Source organism: Triticum urartu, chromosome 7 (assembly GCF_003073215.2).
Source record: "Triticum urartu cultivar G1812 chromosome 7, Tu2.1, whole genome shotgun sequence".
Taxonomy (NCBI): Eukaryota; Viridiplantae; Streptophyta; class Magnoliopsida; order Poales; family Poaceae; genus Triticum; species Triticum urartu.
In genome coordinates, this window is record NC_053028.1 from 718,114,212 (window position 1) to 718,138,922 (window position 24,711).

Below are 24,711 nucleotides of genomic sequence, written 5' to 3' on the forward strand. Positions count from 1 at the left end.
AGGAGCCAGGAAAAATCTTTGCGCCATTCGCTCAGTTTGTCACGCAGCATGAACGACTGCAGAAGATGACATGGCAGCAACATAGCTATGAGCTCATTCACAATAATCCAACAAAGGCGAAAAACACATTTGTTTTGACATGCCAAAAATCTGACGCCAGCTTTTTTATCTATTTCGTATCGTTTTTAGGTAAGGTACTCCTCTGGCTCAACTCTACAATTTCCTCGCAGAAAACTCAATAAAGAGGTTTTCTAAAGCTACCTCAAAAACTTGATATGGATCTACCCTCGAAAACACACACTAGTAGAAAACGGGCCTATTGTCCCGGTTCGTAAGGGCCTTTTGTCCCGATTCCAGAACCGGGACTAAAGGGTCGTTACTAATGCCCTGACCCTTCAGTCCTGGTTCTAACCAGAACCGGGACAGATGGGCCTCCATGTGGCCTGCGCGCTGAGCCCAGGCAGGAGGGCCTTTGGTCCCGGTTGGTTCCACGAACCGGGACCAATAGGCCTTCACGCGTCAGCATTTCTGTGGCTGGGTTTTTGTTTTTTTTGAAAGGGGGGGTGGAGGTTTTGGAGGGTTAATTTAGGTATTTCATATATTGTGTTAGATAGCTAATTAATAGAGAGAAGTGTCCTCTCTTATGTCCGTGCTTGGTCGACGCTACGTACTATACATATGTATAGACACGCTAACTAGCTAGTAAGCAAATGAAGGAAACAGAAGATCGTCATGAACATATATGCATACAGAGAGAAGTGATATCGACCACCTCTCCTTCTCCGAGAGATTGGTCTAACAACAAGTTCTCGTATATCTATCGTCCGATACTACCGGCTACATATATACAATAATTATCTCTTACAAATATAATCTCCTAAATTATGGACGCATGGTCCACATAGTATTCTCCGTCTTCAGCGATCACGTGGTCAAGAAAGAATGCCGCCAATTCCTCTTGAATAGCTCGCATGCGATCTGGTGCTAGGAGTTCATCCCGCATCCGGAACATCTAATTTGAAGAAGGGGGTCAATATATATATATATATATATATATATATATATATATATATATATATATATATATATATGAGTGAAGGAAGCTCAACACAAATGATGGTAATAAAATAAAATTGTGAATATTGTTATTTACGCACTTCATATTGTTCGGCAGAGTACCCGCCCCACTCACAGGTCGTGTGGCGGATGGACTCGCAGACGTAGTATCCACAGAAATCATTCCCTTGTTCCTGCCACAACCACTTTACAAGAAATAGAGGTCAATCAAACTGATAAGCAAGAATGCCAAATGGTATTGATGAAACTAGCGCTTGAATCACTAGGAGATGCGCGGAACATGCTACTATAGTACTTACTTTCGGATGTCTAAATTGCAGCTCCTTCGGCAGTCCCGGAGCTTTTCTGGTGAATTTTCTCCAAACCCTGCCGGACAAAGAAAACAATTACTTGATATCAGGAAATGAACAAAGTTGCGGATATGGTGGATAATGATCGATTTAACTTACTTCTTGAGGATTTCAGTCATGTCCGCATACTCTTGGGGATCTTTTCGTGTAGAGTTCAAGACAGTTACTACTCCCTGCTCAAGCCTAATCTCTAGGAGAATATAGTGGTACCTGTGCACGCATGCATAACTCATCAATTACATTACTATAACCTGGACTAATATATAAGGGAAACCGAATATGCACAAGACAGTAACACTCACTTGAAGTTGTAAGGAAAGAGTATTATATCTTTGTTTTCATTTCTTTTGAATGATCGTAGCAAGTTGGCCTCGGTATCTTCGGGATGATGTTCAACCTCAGTTGCATCTATGAGATATGTGTTAACGAACCCAATATCACCGATTTGTCTTTTCTTCAATTCGGCGATCTTCAATCTGCATAATATAGTGAGGATAATTATAAATACATGCAATGAAAGAGCGGAGCTATATAGAGAGACTTAATGACAGAAGTAGTAGTACTTACAGACAGTAGCAGGTGACCGTTGCTTTATCGAGGGCCAATTGATTGAAAAACTGATAGAACTCCTCAAATGGAATAGGCAACAGTTCAATTCCAACGAGGTCATGCTCCGGTTTAACTCTCGCATACAAAGTACTCCTCCCCAGACTCCCTGCAGATTTTCAAGTACCAATCATGCAATCTTCGCATCATCGTTGTTAGAGATTTTTCATCTTTGACGAGAGGCTTCCCGTACTCGTATCTGTGTATCTGCACCTCCATGGGATCATATTGTACATCGTCGGGCAGGTAATCGTCAAGATTTCTATAACCGGGCACCATCCTCGGATCGACGATGTCGCTAGGCACCTTGAGCGGGGGCACGATTGCTTTGCTTGTTCGCCGAGCTGGGCAATTTGTTTCCCAGCTGCTCGTCGTTCTTTCATCCTTTGATCACTGACTGTACTTCCCGACTGCTCCGCTTCGGCCCATGTCTTTGCAATAATGCGCTCATAGTTGCCTTTCAGCGGAGACTTGGGTGGTTTTGCCAGGGCAGCCAGAGTGCGCTTCACTTTCACCAGATCTACGTTCTCCCCCGGAGGTGGATGTCTCTTTGCTTTCAACCCTTGAAACCAGTCATCCACTTCGGTTCACGCGATCTTCGCGTTCTCCTCCGGGGTCCTCTCGTATGGTAACTTCTTTGGACTCTTCAGAGAAGGACCGAATCTGTATGTCCTCCCGCCTCTGGCTGTACTGCTAGACGCCGGCCGAACAGACGGAGCGGCTGTCTTCTTTACTTGCTTACGAGGCGGAGGAGAAGGACTACGACGCGCCGGAGCAGCTGCCGGAGCGGCGGCGGGTCTCTTCCGCCCTTGCTGACGGGGCGGAGAAGGAGGAGGCTGGCTGCTCGGGAGCGCCGGCGCAGGCGGAGAAGGAGGAGGAGTGCCGCCACGCGCCGGAGAAGGAGCCGGCCGAGGGCCCTGATCGTCACTCGCCGGAGGAGGAGGCGGAGTGCCCTGACTCGCCGAAGGAGGATGAGGAGGCGGAGGCGTCCAGTTCGGAAGGTTGATGAGCTCCTTCCGCCATAGGCATGGAGTCTTCAGAGAAGAACCCAGCCGAGTCTCCCCTTCTCCGGTAGGGTGGTCAAGCGGGAGGTCCTCAAATCTCTCCGTTATTTCATCCACCATCACCTTAGCATATCCTTCTGGAATCGGCCGGCAGTGAAAAGTTGCGCCGGGTTCATTACGAAAAACAGAGCCAACAGCCGCCTTGACCTTCATATTAATCCATTGCGTCATAAGGTGGCAATTTTGAGTCTCCGTGATAGCATCCACGGGATAGCTGGCAGGAGCCGTCAAGACAAGCTCCGGCTGAAGCAGCTCGGTGGAAGCCACGCTGCTTCTCCGCTGAGATGGCGGGGTAGCTTCAGGGGAAGCTTCGGCAAGTAGTTTGCTGCGATTTGCTTCTCGTTCCTCTATCACTTGTACCCTTGCGTGCAGCGCCTGCAGTTCGGTCTGCTGCACTTTTTTCCTCCTCTCGTGGCTTTTGTAACTGCCTGCGTCCGGTAACCCAGCCTTCCACGGAATGGAGCCTGGCGTGCCTCGTGTCCGTCCAGGGTGCTCAGGATTTCCGAGGGCCTTTGTGAGCTCGTCGTTCTCTATGTCTGGAAGGAACGTCCCTTTCTGCGCTGCAGCGATATAGAACCGAAGCTTCTTCAAGGGTATGTCAAGTTGCTCGTCCGTCCAAATGCACTTTCCTGTTACAAGGTCCAAGGTTCTGCCAGCCCCGAAGAACCAAGTCCGGCAACGGTCTGGCCAGTTCATTGTCTCTGGTTCGATCCCTTTTTAAACCAGATCATTCTCAGCCTTGGCCCACTTAGGCCGGGCTACGAGGTAGCCACCTGACCCCGTGCGATGGTGATGCTTCTTCTTCGCAACATTTTTGTTATTTGTCGCCGACATCTTCTTACTCTTTTCTGATGTCTTGTTGGCCACAAATGCGGGCCAGTGATCTCTGATCTTCTCATATCTGCCCTTGAATTCTGGTGTCTCTTTTTTATCGACAAACCTATTCAGCTCTTTCTTCCACCTCCTGAATAGGTCTGCCATCCTCTTAAGAGCAAAAGACTTGATTAATTGCTCTTTAACTGGCTTCTCCGGATCATCCTCTGGCGGTAGGGTGAAATTTGACTTTAGCTCGGTCCAAAGATCATTTTTCTGCATATCATTGACGTAAGACACCTCAGGGTCTTCTGTAGCCGGCTTTAACCATTGCTGGATGCTGATCGGGATCTTGTCCCTAACCAGAACCCCGCATTGAGCAACAAATGCGTTCTTTGTTCGGATGGGTTCAATCGGTTGGTCGTCGGGCGCAATTGCTATGATCTCAAACCTTTCATCCGAGCTCAACTTTTTCTTCGGGCCTCGTCTCTTTACCTCAGTTGTGCTCGATCCGGAGGGCTAGAAAAAAGAACAAAGACTTAATTAATATGTGTACATACCAAAACAATGAATGCATCAATTAGCTAGTCAGCACAGGCTTAACTAATATATATACCTGGCCAGACTCGGTTCGGTCACCGGAGCCGTCATCACGGTCTCCTTCTTGCACCGGCATTGGGTCACCCGAGCCGTCCTCACGTTCTCCTTCTTGCACCGGCATTAGGTCACCGGAGCCAGCTTCTTCACCCTCTCCTTCCAGACCATCGGTGTCGTTGAGAAACAACGAGACGACATCACTTCCTTCTACGATTATGTCCCTCAACAATGCTACTTTTGCTTCGTCTCGGGTGGTGTCCATACTTTCTACAAATATTTACAACATGGCAATTATTATTCAAACATGACAGATGGATATATTGGTGGCAAACGTAGAACTAGCTAGCTAATCATAGTAAGGAATCATATATATTAATTAGTGGCATCGACGCTGCCTCTCTAGGGTTTGGGGTGGCCTCGACAACGCTTCAAGGGTTTGGGGTGGCCTCGAGAGAATTTGTCGGGTAGGGGCGCGGCGGGAGGGGGCAGGAGACCGACATCGTTTTTTTCTAGGGTTTGGGTGTCCTCAAGATTTTTGGTCGAGCGAGAGGGTCGGGGGGGTGCTCCCGCGGTATAAGTTATCACAGTCGAGAGGGGGTATATATATCGACCGCCCCTCATGTCGAAGTTATCCGAGGGGTATATCGACCCCCCCTCGTGTTGAAGTTATCGGGAGAGGGAATAGAGGAGAAGAAGAAAGGAATAGAGGAGAAGATCGAAGAAAAAAAAGAAGAAGAAAAGAGGAGAAGAAGAAAGGAATAGAGGAGAAGAAGAGAAAATAGGAAGAAGAAAGGAATAGAGGAGAAGAAGAGAAAATAGAATATTCTATTTTCTCTTCTTCTCCTCTATTCCTTTCTTCTTCCCCTCTTCTTTTTCTTCTTTTTTCTTCTTCTTATTTATTTCTCCTCTTTTTCCTCTCCTCTTCTTCTCCTTTCTTCCTCTTCTTATTTCCTTTTTCCTCTCATTCTTTTTCTTCTTCTTCCTTTCCTAGCTAGATATATCAAACTTTTCTAAAAATGTAACTTTTGCATATATACATGGAAAAAAATGTTATCGGGGGGGGGTATATCGACCCCCCCCTCGACCCTCTTTTCCTTCTTCTTCCTTCTTCCTCTTTTCTTCTCCAACACAAAACACATCTCATCTCATCCAAAAATAAATCTTTGCATATGAACATTTTTTTAAATATTAATGAGCATATGAACATACATATCACCAAAAAATAGACCTTTTTCTTGGTAACAAAAAAATGCAAAAACGAGCATTATACAGCATATACAGAGCATTATACAGTGAACATACATACATACATACATACATACATACATACATACAGTGAGCATATACAGAGCATTATACGGCAACGGCAACGATGGTTGGCGGTGGCGCGCGCTTACGGATGACGTGCGGGGACGGCAATGAGAAGGAAAGGGGAGGAGGCAAGGGCTCACAGCGCGGGGAGCGGTCGAGGTCGCCGGCTAGAATTGGTGCGGCGGTGGACGAACGGCCTCGGGAACGGGTCGCGGGAGCCGGGTGGTGCTTCCCCGCAGCGACGGTGACGACGAGCGCGGGCGACGGCGACGGCGACGACGGGCGCGGGCGACGATGACGGCGTCGGCGGGGCGGCACGGGTGGCTTCGGTGCATCCTGGCGGCGACGGGGCAGGGGCGACGGCGGGGGCGCGCGGACGGTGTCGGGGCAGCGCGCGGACGGCGCGTGGGCGGCGGGCGGCGTCGGGGCAGCGGACGGCGTCGATCTGGGCGGGCCGGGGGGCAACTGGCGATGAGTTCGTCAAATTTTCCTAAGTGCTACTTATATACCCAGGCCTTTGGTCCCGGTTCGTGGCACAAACCGGGACCAATGCCCCCCTTTAGTCCCGGTTGGTGCCACCAACCAGGACCAAAGGCCTCTTTTCAGCAGCCCAAAGGGCGGGAAGCAGCGTCCTTTGGTCCCGGTTGGTGGAACCAACCGGGACTAAAGGGGGGCATTGGTCCCGGTTCATGGCACCAACCGGGACCAATGCCACCCTTTGGTCCCGGTTCGTCCCACCAACCGGGACCAATGGCCTTGTGCTGCCCCGCGCCCAAAAGTTTACTCCCACCTCGCTAGTTGAGAGGGCTCGGGAGTGGTTTGTAAGCGCTGCTGCGCCCACCCTCTCGAGCTCCTCTCAACTGTAGGCTTTCGGGCCTAATCTGTCACTTCAATGCCTGTGTGCCTACTGGGCCTGCTGCGGTCCTGAATCCTGGCCCATGGTTGGGTTTCTAGTCGTATTCAGGCCGTGGTGGCCCAGTAGGTGGCATTTTTTTCTTTTTTGCTATTTATTTTTTCATTTCTACTTAGAACTAAATACTTATAGTTTTGTAGTGATTTCTTTTTTATTTTAGGTCACAAAAATTATAAACTTTCTGTTAGTGCCATTAGTTTTAAAATTTGAATAGTTTAAATTTGAATTTTTTAAAATTTCTGTGAATCACTAGTTTATGAATAACTTTACTATAAAAATTGATTTTTGAGTCAATCTTTTTCCTGCTATTTAATATTACTGTGTTTCATCATTATACTCAATTTGGTAATTTTAGTTAGTCGTAACAAATATTATAGGCATTTTTTTCTTTTTTTCTATTTATTTTTTCATTTCTACTTAGAACTAAATACTTATAGTTTTGTAGTGATTTCTTTTTTATTTTAGGTCACAAAAATTATAAACTTTCTGTTAGTGCCATTAGTTTTAAAATTTGAATAGTTTAAATTTGAATTTTTTAAAATTTCTGTGAATCACTAGTTTATGAATAACTTTACTATAAAAATTGATTTTTGAGTCAATCTTTTTCCTGCTATTTAATATTACTGTGTTTCATCATTATACTCAATTTGGTAATTTTAGTTAGTCGTAACAAATATTATAGGCATTTTTTTCTTTTTTTCTATTTATTTTTTCATTTCTACTTAGAACTAAATACTTATAGTTTTTTAGTGATTTCTTTTTGCTTTTAGATCACAAAAATTATAAACTTTTCTGTTAGTGAACATAGATGCACCTATAGAGAAAATTAAACCTAAATTCATAATCAATTTCTATGAATTTCAGAGAAATTCATTATGAATTTAGGTCCAATTTCCTGTATAGGGGCATCTATTTTCACTTTGAGAGGAGCTCAACAACGCAGAGAGGGACGGGCTTATAAACAGGTGTGGGCGCCCTTCGGTTGGCGAGGTGGGACTAAACTCCGGGTGCAACGAGGGCCAACCCTTTAGTCCCGGTTTGTGGCACAAACCGGGACTAATGGTCATGGGCCAGGGGCCAGCCCTATTTTTTCCAGTTTTTTTTGTTTTGTTTTCGGCATTATTTATTTCCTTTTGTTTTTTTTCTTTTTTTATTCTTTTTGCTTTTAGTTTTAGAAAAATTATAAACTTTCTGTTAGTACCATTAGTTTTCAAATTTGAAAACACTTTTTTCGTTTTTTTGTTTTCTTTGTTGCTTTATTTATTTTATTTTGTTTCTACTTACAACAAAATACTTATTGTTGCTATTTTTATTTTTTTCCAGTTTTTTTGTTTTGTTTTCTGTATTATTTATTTTCTTTTGTTTCTTGCTTTATTTTTTAATTCTTTTTGCTTTTAGGTCAGCAAAATTATAAACTTTCTGTTAGTGCCATTAGATTTAGAAAAATTATAAACTTCTTGTTAGTGCCATTAGTTTTCAAATTTGAATAGTTAAAATTTGAATTCTTTGAAATTTGTGTGAAAAATGAATATAGATGCACCTATAGAGAAAAATCGACCTAAATTCATAGTTTTCAAACGAACTCTGAAAAAGTTGGCATAGCATACTCGTCTGTTACAAATTTTGCATGGTATCATCATAATAGTTGCGGGAGAAAGTTTTCACTTTTTCTTCGCTTGTGTCATTTGCTTATTGCGCCGTAACCATGGATAATCTTCATCGTTTATCAGGATGCTTGGGTCAGCCTTGACATTCAAGGGAGGAATTTCATGAAACTTTTCATAATCTTCAGACATGTCTGTCTTGCCCTCCACTCCCAGGATGTCCCTTTTTCCTGAAAGAACTATGTGGCGCTTTGGCTCATCGTATGATGTATTTGTTTCCTTATCTTTTCTTTTTCTTGCTCTGGTAGACATGTCCTTCACATAGATAACCTGTGCCACATCATTGGCTAGGACGAACGGTTCGTCAGTGTACCCAAGATTTTTCAGATCGACTGTTGTCATTCCGTACTGTGGGTCTACATGTACCCCGCCTCCTGACAGATTGACCCATTTGCACTTAAACAAAGGGACCTTAAAATCTTGTCCGTAGTCAAGTTCCCATATGTCCACTATGTAACCATAATATGTGTCCTTTCACTTCTCGGTTGTTGCATCAAAGCGGACACCGCTGTTTTGGTTGGTGCTCTTTTGATCTTGGTCAATTGTGTAAAATGTATTCCCATTTATCTCGTATCCTTTGAAAATCAATACAGTCATAGATGGTCCCCTTGACAAAAAGTACAACTCATCACAAACAGTGTTGTCACCTCTGAGACGTGCTTCCAACCAACTGCTGAAAGTCCTAATGTGTTCACATGTAATCAAGTCGTCGCACTGCTCCGGGTGTTTGGAGCGCAGACTGTTCTTGTGTTCATCGACATATGGGGTCACCAAGGTAGAGTTCTGTAGAACTGTATAGTGTGCTTGAGACCAAGAATGCCAGTCCCTGCATATTATTGAGTCCGCTCCTAGCGTGCCTTTTCCAGTCAGTCTCCCCTCATACCGCGATTTAGGGAGACCTATCTTCTCAAGGCCAGGAATGAAGTCAACACAAAACCCGATGACATCCTCTGTTTGATGGCCCATGGAGATGCTTCCTTCGGGCCTAGTGCGGTTACGGACATATTTCTTTAGGACTCCCATGAACCTCTCAAAGGGGAACATATTGTGTAGAAATACGGGCCCCAGAATGACAATCTCGTCGACTAGATGAACTAGGACATGCGTCATGATATTGAAGAAGGATGGTGGGAACACCAGTTCGAAACTGACAAGACATTGCGCCACATCACTGCTTAGCCTTGGTACGATTTCTGGATCGATCACCTTCTGAGAGATTGCATTGAGGAATGCACATAGCTTCACAATGGCTAATCGGACGTTTTCCGGTAGAAGCCCCCTCAATGCAACCGGAAGCAGTTGCATCATAATCACGTGGCAGTCATGAGTCTTTAGGTTCTGGAACTCATTCTCTGGCATATTTATTATTCCCTTTATATTCGACGAGAAGCCAGTCGGGACCTTCATACTGAGCAGGCATTCAAAGAAGATTTCTTTCTCTTCTTTCGTAAGAGCGTAGCTGGCAGGACCTTCATACTGCTTCGGAGGCATGCCGTCTTTTTAGTGCAAACGTTGCAGGTCCTCCCGTGCCTCAGGTGTATCTTTTGTCTTTCCATACACGCCCAAGAAGCCCAGCAGGTTTACGTAAAGGTTCTTTGTCACGTGCATCACGTCGATTGAAGAGCGGACCTCTAGGTCTTTCCAGTAGGGTAGGTCCCAAAATATAGATTTCTTCTTCCACATGGGTGCGTGTCCCTCAGCGTCATTCGGAACAGCTAGTGCGCCGGGACCCTTTCCAAAGATTACATGTAAATCATTGACCATAGCAAGTACGTGATCACCGGTACGCATGGCGGGCTTCTTCCGGTGATCTGCCTCGCCTTTGAAATGCTTGCCTTTCTTTCGACATTGATGGTTGGTCGGAAGAAATCGACGATGGCCTAGGTACACATTCTTCCTGCATTTGTCCAGGTATATACTTTCAGTGTCATCTAAACAGTGTGTGCATGCATGGTATCCTTTGTTTGTCTGTCCCGAAAGGTTACTGAGAGCGGGCCAATCGTTGATGGTCACGAACAGCAACGCCTTTAGGTTAAATTCCTCTTGTCTGTGCTCATCCCACGTACTTACACCGTTTCCATTCCACAGCTGTAAAAGTTTTTCAACTAATGGCCTTAGGTACACATCAATGTCGTTGCCGGCTTGCTTAGGGCCTTGGATGAGAACTGGCATCATAATGAACTTCCGCTTCATGCACATCCAAGGAGGAAGGTTATACATACATAGAGTCACAGGCCAGGTGCTGTGATTGCTGCTCTGCTCCCCGAAAGGATTAATGCCATCCGCGCTTAAAGCAAACCATACATTCCTTGGGTCCTTTGCAAACTCATCCCAGTACTTTCTCTCGATTTTTCTCCACTGCGACCCGTCAGCGGGTGCTCTCAACTTCCCGTCTTTCTTACGGTCCTCACTGTGCCATCGCATCGACTTGGCATGCTTTCCGTTTCTGAACAGACGTTTCAACCGTGGTATTATAGGAGCATACCACATCACCTTCGCAAGAACCCTCTTCCTGTGGGGCTTGCCGTGAACATCACCAAGGTCATCTCGTCTGATCTTATACCGCAATGCACCGCATATCGGGCATGCGTTCAGATCCTTGTATGCACCGCGGTATAGGATGCAGTCATTAGGGCATGCATGTATCTTCTCCACCTCCAATCCTAGAGGGCATACGACCTTCTTTGCTGCGTATGTACTGTCGGGCAATTCGTTATCCTTTGTAAGCTTCTTCTTCAATATTTTCAGTAGCTTCTCAAATCCTTTGTCAGGCACAGCATTCTCTGCCTTCCACTGCAGCTATTCCAGTACGGTACTGAGCTTTGTGTTGCCATCTCCGCAATTGGGGTACAACCCTTTTTTGTGATCCTCTAACATGCGATCGAACTTCAGCTTCTCCTTTTGACTTTCGCATTGCGTCCTTGCATCGACAATGACCCGGCGGAGATCATCATCATCAGGCACATCGTCTGGTTCCTCTTGATCTTCAGCAGCTTCACCCATCGCAGCATCATTGGGCACATCGTCTGGTTCCTCTTGATCTTCACCAGCTCCCCCCGTTGCAGCATCACGGTATTCAGGGGACACATAGTTGTCATCGTACTCTTCTTCTTCATCGTCTTCCATCATAACCCCTATTTCTCCGTGCCTCGTCCAAACATTATAGTGTGGCATGAAACCCTTGTAAAGCAGGTGGGTGTGAAGGATTTTCCGGTTAGAGTAAGACATCGTATTCCCACATTTAATGCATGGACAACACATAAAACCATTCTGCTTGTTTGCCTCAGCCGCATCGAGAAACTCATGCACGCCCTTAATGTACTCGGAGGTGTGTCTGTCACCGTACATCCATTGCCGGTTCATCTGCGTGAATTATATGTAATTAAGTGTCCAAATTAATAGAAGTTCATCATCACATTAAAACCAAAGTACATACATAGTTCTCATCTAACAACATATAGCTCTCCAGAGCATCTAATTAATTAAACCATACATTGAAACTATGTAAAACATTTTAATGCGAAAACAAAGGCGATCATAATCGCAACCAAGGTAACAATTGATCCAACGGCATAATGATACCAAGCCTCGGTATGAATGGCATATTTTCTAATCTTTCTAATCTTCAAGCGCATTGCATCCATCGTGATCTTGTGATCATCGACGACATCCGCAACATGCAACTCCAATATCATCTTCTCCTCCTCAATTTTTTTTATTTTTTCCTTCGAGAAATTGTTTTCTTCTTCAACTAAATTTAACCTCTCGACAATAGGGTCGGTTGGAATTTCTGGTTCACATACATCCTAGATAAATAAAATCTATTTCACATTGGTCCGCATAATTTTCATACAATAAATGAACCAATAGTTATAAAGATAATATATATACCACATCCGAATCATAGACAGGACGAGGGCCGACGGGGGCAGATACCAAAACCATCGCACTATATAAGATGCAATAATAAAAGTAAGAAAATGATACAAGTATCTATCTAAACATACAAGTAAGAATATTTTTCCTTTCAGAAAGAAGATAAGAACAAGAGGCTCACCACGGTGGTGTCAGTGATGAGATCGGCGCGGGTGAGCGACGGCGGTGAAGACGGGGGTGGGGCGTGACGGACCGCTAAATCTAGACAAATCTCGAGGAAAATGGAGCTTTGAGGTCGAGCTTCGAGAGGAGAAAGCTTAACTAGTGTGGCTCGGGCATTTCATCGAACACCTCATGTCCATAGGAGGTGAGCTAGAACACCACAAACCCCTCCCCTCACCGGCCAGACAAAAACAGAGCACTGGAGTGCTCTGCTCGTAGGCGAGGGTATATATAGGCACCTCATTTGTCCCGGTTCGTGGCATGAACTGGGACTAAAGGGGAGCCTTTGGTCCCGGTTCAGGCCACCAACTGGGACCAATGGTGGTGGGCCAGGAGCCAGGCCCATTGGTCCCGGTTCGTCCCACCAACCGGGACCAAAAGGTCCAGACGAACCGGGACCAATGGCCCACGTGGCCCGGCCGGCCCCCTGGGCTCACGAACCGGGTCCAATGCCCCCATTGGTCCCGGTTCGAGACTAAACCAGGACTAATGGGCTGACCCGGCCTGGACCATTGCCCCCTTTTCTACTAGTGACATATGTTTATTTCATATAAAAAATAACCTCCAAGTCTTGATAGATTGAGGGACCTTCTTTTTACGTGGAAGTGGTAAGAATAGAAACAAATTCTTTTCTCCGATTTTATTGGCCGAGTCAAATAGATCACATATCCGTACTTCCATGTATCTACGTAGGCTCCATAAACTTTCCAAAAATTGGAGAACGTTGGTGTTTTTGTTTCCTTGCCAAACCTTGCCTGATCAATGCTAAATGCACATGTCACGGCTTGATTTAGCTCTTCCTGTTGCATGTAATTATTCTTCTTTAATACATGCACGTCTAGAGACTTCTCCTCCTTGTTGGCACAAAGATCAAACAAATCATCTTGTTTCATTCTAACAGAAAATAATTCATCTAACCCACTGACATGCATTAGTATTTCGCGATTATCAACAACACTAGCATTAGTCGCGGCCGTATCAGTAGAGCAGGGCAAACAAATCTTTATCTATGACGTGAGGACTAGGATGTCGGAACTAATTAAGCTGCCACCTATCAACCACAAGACAGGCCAGCTCCAGTTGGCGACATCACCACATAAGAAACTACTAAAACTCTGCGCCATTGATGGGTTCATGATATCCATGTGGCTACAGGTCCCTACTACCCCAACAGGTGGTGGTGGTGCTGGAGATGGTTGGGCGCTAGAAACTGTGATTAACATAGAGGAGATGCTACGATCGTTCTACCAAGACCTCCCTGTTGGAGATGGCCCTGACTAGCCGAGTTTAAGCAATTCAGGAAGTGGACCGACGACATGGTTCTGCTGCAGATATGTAGTGGATTTTGTGTAGTTCTTGATTTGGAGACGAAGGAGATACATAGGCGAGAGTGGGGATCCATGTTCTTGGAGATCGACCTAGAATCTCACCTACAAAGCATGAAAGTTTTTTCCTAACTAGCTACCAAGTAAGGAGGGTGAAGGTAGGTTACAAATGGATTTATCACCTTTATTGATCGATTCTTTAGAAGTTAATATTTTATCTTATTTTGACCTTCACATGAACAGATTATCACAAGGTATATTGAAAAATAAAATCCACGCAACACTAGATACCTTCTCCTAGGACTATTCTACAAGCAGTTGTTGGGCATGTCCCCAATTTATTGGCACTATGTGGTTTTTTTGAATATGTATAAAATGGGAAAAAAAGAGTATGCCATTATTACAACATTAGAAGTTGCACAGGAAGAAAATCATACACGGGTGGTTTGTGATCAAAGTTCTTACCAGGATGTAATTATTTCCATATGCCCATGTCTACTACCACTGGATCAAATCTTGGGAACACAACGAGCTCATCCATAAGGTGCAACAAGAACTGCTGCAGGACCTCACCACTAGTAGAAAAAGGGGCTTTCGTTCGGGCCTGGCCAGCCCATTAGTCCCGGTTCTTCCACGAACTGGGACTAATGGAGGCATTTGTCCCGGTTCGTGAGCCCAGGGGGCAGGCCGGGGCCTCGTGGGCATTGGTCCCGGTTCATCTGGGCCCATTTGTCCCGGCTCTTGGCACGAACCGGGACCCATGGGCCTCACTCCTGGCCCACAAGCATTGGTCCCGGTTCATGGCAGGAACCGGGACAAAAGGATGGCCTTTACTCCCGGTTCCAGCCACGAATCGGGACAAATGAGTTGCCTATATATACCCCATCGTCGGCGAGCAGAGCACTCCACAGTGCTCTGTTTTTTGCTGGCCGGCGAGGAAGGGCATTTGGGTGCTCTAGCTCACCTCTTATGCATGTGAGGTGTTCGATGAAATGCCCGAGCCACACTAGTTAAGCTTTCTCCTCTCGACGCTCGACCTCCGAGCTCCATTTTTTTCGAGATTTGTCTAGGTTTAGCGGTCCGTCACGCCACGTCCTCGTCTTCACCGCCGTCGATCGCCCGCGCCGATCTCGTCGCTGGCACCACCGTGGTGAGCCTCTTGTTCTTATCTTCTTTCTGAAAGAAAAAAAAATCTTACTTTATATAGATACTTGTATAATTTTCTTACTTTTGACACACATAATTATATATAATGCACGCAGATGAACCGGCAATGGATGTACGGTGACAGACACACCTCCAAGTACATTAAGGGCGTGCATAATTTTCTCGAAGTGGCTGAGGCAAACAAGCAGAATGGTTTTATGTGTTGTCCATGCCCTAATTGTGGGAATACGAGGTCTTACTCTGACAAGAAAATCCTTCACACCCACCTGCTTTATAAGGGTTTCATGCCACACTATAATGTTTGGACGAAGCACGGAGAAATAGGGGTTATGACGGAAGACAGTGAAGAAGAAGAGGATGATGACAACTATGTGCCCCCTGAATACGGTGATGCTGCAACGGGGGAAGCTGAAGATCAAGAGGAAGCTGAAGATCAAGAGGAACCAGACGATGTGCCCGATGATGATCTCCGTTGGGTCATTGTTGATGCAAGGGAAAAGTGTGAAAGTGAAAAGGAGAAGCTGCGCATGTTAGAGGATCACAAAAAAGGGTTGTACCCCAATTGCGAAGGTGGCAACACAAAGCTCGGTACCATACTGGAATTGCTGCAGTGGAAGGCAGAGTATGCTATGCCTGACAAAGGATTTGAGAAGCTACTGAAAATATTGAAGAATAAGCTTCCAAAGGATAACGAATTGCCCGACAGTACGTACGCAGCAAAGAAGGTCGCATGCCCTCTAGGATTGGAGGTGGAGAAGATACAGGCATGCCTTAATGACTGCATCCTCTACCGCGGTGCGTACAAGGATTTGAACGCATGCCCGGTATGCGGTGCATTGTGGTATAAGATCAGACGAGATGCCCCTGGTGATGTTGAGGGCGAGCCCCGCAGGAAGAGGGTTCCCGCGAAGGTGATGTGGTATGCTCCTATAGGCCCTGTTTGGTTCAGCTTTTATTGACGGATTCCGCTGCCGCGCAGCAGAATCTGAACCAAAGGGCGAACCCAGCAGAATCCGATTCCAGAAATCCGCTGCCAAAAAATGAACCAAAAGCGGAAGCAGCCGAGGACGTGCTTTCCAAAATCTAATTCCGCTGCGGGCCAAAATCTGAAAAAGCTGTATCAGCTGGTTTGCCAAATGACCTACATCTTTTTCACATCAGATTTTCCACAGCTGCTTTTCTACAGCAGATTTTTCACAGCTGCTTTTCGAAATCCACAGCCGAACCAAACAGGGCCATAATACCACGGTTGAAACGACTGTTCATAAACAAAGAGCATGCCAAGTTGATGCGATGGCACAGTGAGGACCGTAAGAAAGACGGGAAGTTGAGAGCACCCGCTAACGGGTCGCAGTGGAGAAAAATCAAGAGAAAGTACTGGGATGAGTTTGCAAGTGACCTAAGGAACGTATGGTTTGCTTTAAGCGCGGATGACATTAATCCTTTCGGGGAGCAGAGCAGCAGTCACAGCACCTGGCCCGGGACTCTATGTATGTATAACCTTCCTCCTTGGATGTGCATGAAGCAGAAGTTCATTATGATGCCAGTTCTCATCCAAGGACCTAAGCAACCCGGCAACGACATTGATGTGTACCTAAGGCCATTAGTTGAAGAACTTTTACAGCTGCGGAATGGAAATAGAGTACGTACGTGGGATGAGCACAAACAGGAGGAATTTAACCTAAATGCGTTGTTGTTCGTGACCATCAACGATTGGCCCGCTCTTGGTAACCTTTCAGGACAGACAAACAAGGGATACCACGCATGCACGCACTGTTTAGATGACACTTTAAGTATATACCTCGACAAATGCAGGAAGAATGTGTACCTGGGCCATCGTCGATTTCTTCCGACCAACCATCAATGTCGAAAGAGAGGCAAGCATTTCAAAGGCGAGGCAGATCACTGGAAGAAGCCCGCCATGCATACCGGTGATCATGTACTTGCTATGGTCAATGATTTACACGTAATCTTTGGAAAGGGTCCCGGCGGACTAGCTGTTCCGAATGACGCTGAGGGACACGCACCCATGTGGAAGAAGAAATCTATATTTTGGGACCTACCCTACTTGAAAGACATAGAGGTCCGCTCTTCAATCGACGTGATGCACGTGACGAAGAACCTTTGCGTGAACCTGCTAGGCTTCTTGGGCGTGTATGGGAAGACAAAAGATACACCTGACGCACGGGAGGACCTGCAACGTTTGCACAAAAAAGATGGCATGCCTCCAAAGTAGTATGAAGGTCCTGCCAGCTACGCTCTTACGAAAGAAGAGAAAGAAATCTTCTTTGAATGCCTGCTCAGTATGAAGGTCCCGACTGGCTTCTTGTCGAATATAAAGGGAATAATAAATATGCCAGAGAAAAAGTTCCAGAACCTAAAGTCTCATGACTTCCACGTGATTATGACGCAACTGCTTCCGGTTGCATTGAGGGGGCTTCTATCTCAGAAGGTGATCGATCCAGAAATCGTACCAAGGCTAAGGAGTGATGTGGCGCAATGTCTTGTCAGTTTCGAGCTGGTGTTCCCATCATCCTTCTTCAATATCATGACGCACGTCCTAGTTCATTTAGTCAACGAGATTGTCATTCTGGGGCCCGTATTTCTACACAATATGTTCCCCTTTGAGAGGTTCATGGGAGTCCTAAAGAAATATGACCGTAACCGTGCTAGGCCAGAAGGAAGCATCTCCATGGGCCATCAAACAGAGGATGTCATTGGGTTTTGTGTTGACTTCATTCCTGGCCTTAAGAAGATAGGTCTCCCTAAATCGCGGTATGAGGGGAGACTGACTGGAAAAGGCACGCTTGGAGGGGACTCAATAATATGCAGGGACGGATATTCTTGGTCTCAAGCACACTACACAGTTCTACAGAACTCTACCTTGGTGACCTTGTATGTCGATGAACACAAGAGCAGTCTACGCTCCAAACACCAAGAGCAGTGCGATGACTGGATTACATGTGAACACATCAGGACTTTCAGCAGTTGGCTGGAAACACGTCTCAGAGGTGACAACATTGTTTGTGATGAGCTGTACTTATTGTCTAGGGGACCATCTTTGACTGTATTGACTTACAAAGGATACGAGATAAATGGGAATACATTTTACACGATTGAACAAGATCAAAAGAGCACCAACCAAAACAGTGGTGTCCGCTTTGATGCAGCAACCGAGAGGGAAAGGACACATATTATGGTTACATAGTGGACATATCACTACTAGGAAAAGGGCTAAAGATGAAATTGACACTAATGGCGCACCAGAGAAGTGGTGCGCCACTACTATATACTAATGGTGCACCATGTGGAGATGAGCCATTAGTGTGGAAGACACTAATGGCGCACCAGGCACAAGGTGCGCCACTAGTAACAAAATGTTTTTTTTCATTTTTTCAAACATACTAATGGCGCATCCAGGCAAAGTGCGCCATTAGTAGTTCTAACTAGTAATGGCGCAACAGCCATAGAGTGCGCCACTACTGTATTTTTTTTTGCAAAACTACTAATGGCGCACCGTTGCATAGTGTGCCATTACTAGTTTAAACTAGTAATGGCGCACTGTGCCACGGTGCGCCATTAGTATAAAATTTATTTTTTTACTTTTTTGCAAAACTACTAATGGCGCATGGCTGTGTGGTGCGCCATTAGTAACCTGGGACCAGCTAGATATTTTTGGAGAGCCACACCTACACACTCACTTTCCCCACTTCATTCCGCCCACCTCCTTCTCTAAGCTTGTCGGCTGCCTCCTCCTCCTCACCTCATTTGCACCATTGATTCACCAAAATTAAGTGGTGAAATTACCTTTTTTTGATAGGTAAGTAAGGGGAAAGCTATCTTCATGTTGTAGATCTACTTTTTTTCTCCCTAGCTCGCTCCAACAACGTGCACATGCACTTTTTGTGGCCTAACTAGATCTATGTATGTTTGTGGTGTTGCATATGTTTGTGGTGTTGCATATATGTTTGTGTTTGCAGGTACCGGTATTTGAAATGCGATAATTGCCAATATTTTGCCGAAATGTTGATTCATTTCCGTTTCGGCGAGAATTTTGGCACTATGCATTCTTTTTGGTCCTATTTTTAGGGAAAGTCATGCCAAATTTTTTCTTGGTTCTAAAATATCGTTTTGCTCTACCCCGCAGGCGACCATGGTCCGCACGATGACCGAAGGCATCGTGAATAGGTTTTTGAGCTCCGTGAAGGCCGAGATGCTTCAAAAGAACGAGACAGATATAAGATGTCCGTGTCGAAGATGCAAGCTGAAGAGCCTTATTGCAGACCCAGATTCTGGGCAGGTGCGGGACCACCTGCTCTTGCGTGGTTTCATGGATGGCTATCGGTGGCAAGGTGATGAAGATGACTATGAAGTCGTCCATGGGGGCCGGTCAAGAAATGAGGAAGGGCAGCAAGACAACCACCACGGCTCGGGCGGGCGAGAAGATGAAGAATCTCCAGGACATGAACACGACGGTGATGCTGTACACAGTCATCATGTAGAAGATGCCGGACATGATGATGAGGAAGATGCCGGAGCAGACGAAGGGCATGATCATGAAGATGAAGATGCCGGAGGAGTAGACGACGATGGACCATCGATGGGCTGGGTGCAGGACCCTCATATTCAAGAGCTGCTTCTCAGGCAGACGGATAACGCAAGATCTGCCGCCCGAGAGAAAGCCAAGCTGGATCAACTGGAGATAGACGCGGTTACTCCATTGTATGAAGGATGCAAACCAGAGGATACCCGCCTGAAAGTAACGCTCATGGCTTTGGAGATGAAGGTAAAACACAAAATGACCGACGCATGCTTCGACGAGAACATGTCATTCTGGCACGAACGTCTTCCCAAGGGGAACAAGTGCCCGACCAGTTTTGAGGAGGCGAAGAAAGTCGTGTGTCCTCTGGATTTACCGCACGTGAAATACCATGTGTGCATGAAAAATTGCATCATTTATCGGTGCGAGCACGTGGAGTCTACCATATATCCGGTGTGCGGCGTCACTCGATACAAGAAGAGGAAGAACGCTCCTCGAAAAGTGGTGTGGTACTTTTCGATCACTCCTCGTCTGTAGCAGTATTTCGCGGACCCTAAGGTAGCAAAGCTCCTCCATTGGCACGCGGATAGGGAGGAGAAGAAGAAGCGAGAAGATGACGCAAATGATCCGGAGATAAATAAAAAAGACAACATGCTGAGTCACCCTAAGGATGGGAGCCAGTGGCAATCGTTGAACTTCGAACACCCAGAATTTGGGAGCCAGTGGCAATCGTCTGGCCAGTGACTCTATGTATGTATAACCTTCCTCCATGGATGTGCATGAAGCGGAAGTTCATTATGATGCCAATTCTCATCCAAGGCCCTAAGCAACCCGGTAACGACATTGATGTGTACCTAAGGCCATTAGTTGAAGAACTCTTACAGTTGTGGAATGGAACAGGTGTACGTGCGTGGGATGAGCACATGGGAGAAGAATTTGACCTAAAGGTGTTGCTGTTCGTGACCATCAATGATTGGCCCGCTCTCAATAACCTTTCAGGACAGACAAACAAGGGATACCACGCATGCATGCACTGTTTAGCTGACACCGAAAGTATATACCTGGACAGATGCAGGAAGAATGTGTACCTGGGCCATCGTCGCTTTCTCCCGACCAACCATCAATGTCGAAAGAAAGGCAAGCATTTCAAAGGTGAGGCAGATCACCGAAAGAAGCCCGCCATGCGTACCGGTGATCACGTACTTGCTATGGTCTCTGATTTACATGTAATATTTGGAGAGGGTCCTGGCGGACTAGCTGTTCCGAATGACACTGAAAGACGCGCACCCATGTGGAAGAAGAAATCTATATTTTGGGACCTACCCTACTGGAAACAGCTAGAGGTACGATCTTCAATCGACGTGATGCACGTGACGGAGAACATTTGCGTGAACCTGTTAGGCTTCTTGGGCGTGTATGGGAAGACAAAAGATACACCTAACGCACGGGAGGACCTGCAACGTTTGCACAAAAAGACGGCATGCTTCCAAAGCAGTATGAAGGTCCTGCCAGCTACGCTCTTACCAAAGAAGAGAAGGAAATATTTTTTGAATGCCTGCTCAGTATGAAGGTCCCGACTGGCTTCTCATCGAATATAAAGGGAATAATAAATATTCCAGAGAAAAAGTTCCAGAACCTAAAGTCTCATGACTGCCACGTGATTATGACGCAATTGTTTCCGGTTGCATTGAGGGGGCTTCTACCAGAAAACGTCCGATTAGCCATTGTGAAGCTATGTGCATTCCTCAATGCAATCTCTCAGAAGGTGATCGATCCAGAAATCATACCAAGGCTAAGGAGTGATGTGGCGCAATGTCTTGTCAGTTTCGAGCTGGTGTTGCCACCATCCTTCTTCAATATCATGACGCATGTCCTAGTTCATCTAGTCGACGAGATTGTCATTCTTGGCCCCGTATTTCTACACAACATGTTCCCCTTTGAGAGGTTCATGAGAGTCTTAAAGAAATATGTCTATAACCGTGCTAGGCCAGAAGGAAGCATCTCCATGGGCCATCAAATAGAGGATGTCATTGGGTTTTGTGTTGACTTCATTCCTGGCCTTAAGTAGATAGGTCTCAGTAAATCGCGGTATGATGGGAGACTGATTGGAAAAGGCACGCAAGGAGCGGACTCAATAATATGGAGGGATGGGCATTCTTGGTCTCAAGCACACTACACAGTTATACAGAACTCTACCTTGGTAACCCCATATGTCGATGAACACAAGAAAAGTCTGCGCTCCAAACACCCGGAGCAGTGTGACAACTGGATTACATGTGAACGCATTAGGACTTTCAGCAGTTGGTTGGAAACACATCTCAGAGGTGACAACACTGTTTGTGATGAGTTGTACTCGTTGTCCAGGACCATCTTCGACCGTATTGACTTACAAAGGATAAGAGATAAATGGGAATACATTTTACACGATCGCCCAAGATCAAAAGAGCACCAACCAAAACAGAGGTGTTTGCTTTGATGCAGCAACCGAGAGGGGAAAGGACTCATATTATGGTTACATAATGGACATATGGGAACTTGACTACGGACATGATTTTAAGGTCCCTTTGTTTAGGTGCAAATGGGTCAATCTGTCAGGAGGCGGGGTACAGGTAGACCCACAGTACGGAATGACAACAATGGATCTGAACAATCTTGGGTACACTGACGAACCGTTCGTCCTAGCCAATGATGTGGCACAGGTTATCTATGTGAAGGACATGTCTACCAAACCGAGAAACAGAAAAGATAAGGAAGCGAATACATCATACGATGAGACAAAGCGCCACATAGTTCTTTTAGGAAAAAGGGACATCGTGGGAGTGGAGGGCAAGACAGACACGTCTGAAGATTATGAAAAATTTAATGAAATTCCTCGCTTCAAAGTCAAGGCTGACCCAAGCATCTTGGTAAACGATGAAGATTATCCATGGTTACGGCGCAATAAGCAAAGCACACAAGCGGAAAAAAAGTGAAGACTTTCTCTCCACAACTATTATGATGATACCATGCCAACTTTCAACCTTTTCGTAGTTCATTTGAAATGCCTTGTAACAGACGATTTTTCATATGACATCCTGATACTTCGAAACAGATTGTCTGTTTTGTACACGAAGGGCATCCAGTTTTTGCCGTAACCCTCTCTACTTTCTTACACATGCTATGTGGGTGAAATTATGATACCATGCCAACTTTCAACCTTTTCAGAGTTCATTTGTAGTGCTTTTCAATTTCATGGTCTTATAGCTCAAAATAATCAGTAAATGCATGGAAAATAACAAATGAAGTCAGAAAGGGTTGAAAATTGATGATGTGGCTTTGAATGGTGTAATTTGAACACAGAAAAACTATGGAGTTCAAATAAGTTCAAAAAAATGAAATTCCTTTGTAACAGATGAGCTTTCGTCCAAAACCCTGATACTTGTGGCCAACAATAAGAAGTACACAACATATCATGATTTTTCAGTTCCCATGTAGAGTAGAATTGACAACTATCTCATAAGACTGGCACCTTCATGCCAGTACAGTTTGAAACGTTGAGTAGTACTAAGGGATTCATGTTGAGATAACCATCAACTGAAGATGGCTGCTATAAATATCAGTGCAAGAGCAGCTAGAGAACTTCCATATAATGGTGCGGCTAGTAAGTTAATTGTCCAGATCATGCATGCTAGTGGAAGCACTGGCTGGAAAAAAGGATAGGTATAGAACTTTCTGAATAAGTTGACAGTATTTGATCCTCAGTGCCATATCAAGAGAACAAACTTATTTTTTCGTGAATGAAAGAATGAACTTGGGTATGTGGGATGCAGAGGACTTGAGAGAAAATGCAGAATTTAACAGATTACTACGATATGCAAAATGCAGCACATATCCATCCAGATGACACCTCCAGAATGCGCGGGCTTAATGTTGTTAGCTACTCAACTCTGATAAAGCTTACTGTCTTGGACTTGGCAGCTACAATTGATTGTGGATCGTCTAAAAATATTTAGTGTTGTACAGACTACCGAGCAGAGCTGAGTTAGTCATGAGCCTGCTAATCTCATGTCATTCAATTGATTAAAAGTTGTGGTTGCAGGATCAGTGAATCGTTAGATCAATCAACAGTTCTCATCCCTCTAAACCGAATCCCTAATTGATTCAGGGACAACAACGTGGGTCTAAGTGTAGCTGCAAGTAAATAGGCAACTTCCACTCTGTTCTTTTCTTTCTTGTGAGATCATGGCAAAATGTCGGTTCTTCTTCTTAATTAATGAATGAACGGATGGATGATGTGTTTTCATGTGAACGCGATCGCAGGACTGTCGGCAAAGGAAGGGGGACACTTCATGCCTGTGAGTGTGCTTCAGAGTTAGATGCACGAGGCCAATGTTGGCGCCGTCATCTCTTCTGTGGCAGCATTACACGGTTTAGGCCTCGGGGACAAGCGTTCATTTTTTCCGAATCCAGTTCCATGGGTGTAGACTGAACAAAAATTAAGTTCACACCCATATGATCCAACCATCATGTAGAACTGAGTAAATAACATAAAACTACTACTTTACAGGCTAGGGTTCTAAAAAACTACCACTTTTTAATTTTTCTCAGAAAGCTACCAGTCAAGCGGTCCGCTGTTTCAAAAAACCCCTAATATCCATTGCATAAAAATTAAACCTGTTTATTACATGTCGGGCCCGCACCTAAACATTCCGTTTATTTGACCGTGTGTTGACCGTTAGCTGACATGTGGGGCCCACATGTCAGTTTCGTCTTCCTCTTCTCTTTCCCTCTTCTCTTTCTTCTTCATCCCTCCCCTCTCCCAGCCTCCGCATGGTCGAGGTGCTCGCCGGAGCTCTTGGTGGCTGCCCGCGCATGCGAGGCAGGGCGTGGCTGCCGGCGCACACAGGCAAGGGGGGGGGGGCGTTGCGGTGGCCACAACCCACGGGCGAGGGGCGGCGTGGCTGCGGCCACAGGCGAGGGGCGGCGTGGTGGTCGGCACAGGCGAGGGGCGGCGTGGCGGCGGCCAGAGGCGAGGCAAGGCGTGGTGGTCGGCGCCAGCGAGGGGCGGCGTGGTGGCGGCCAGAGGCGAGGCAGGGCGTGGTGGTGGCCAGAGGCGAGGGGCGGGGCGGTGGCCAGAGGCGAGGGGCGGCGTGGATCCGGCCGCCGCTGGCGCGGCTCGCCGGCCGCAGGAGGTGCACGGCGTCGAC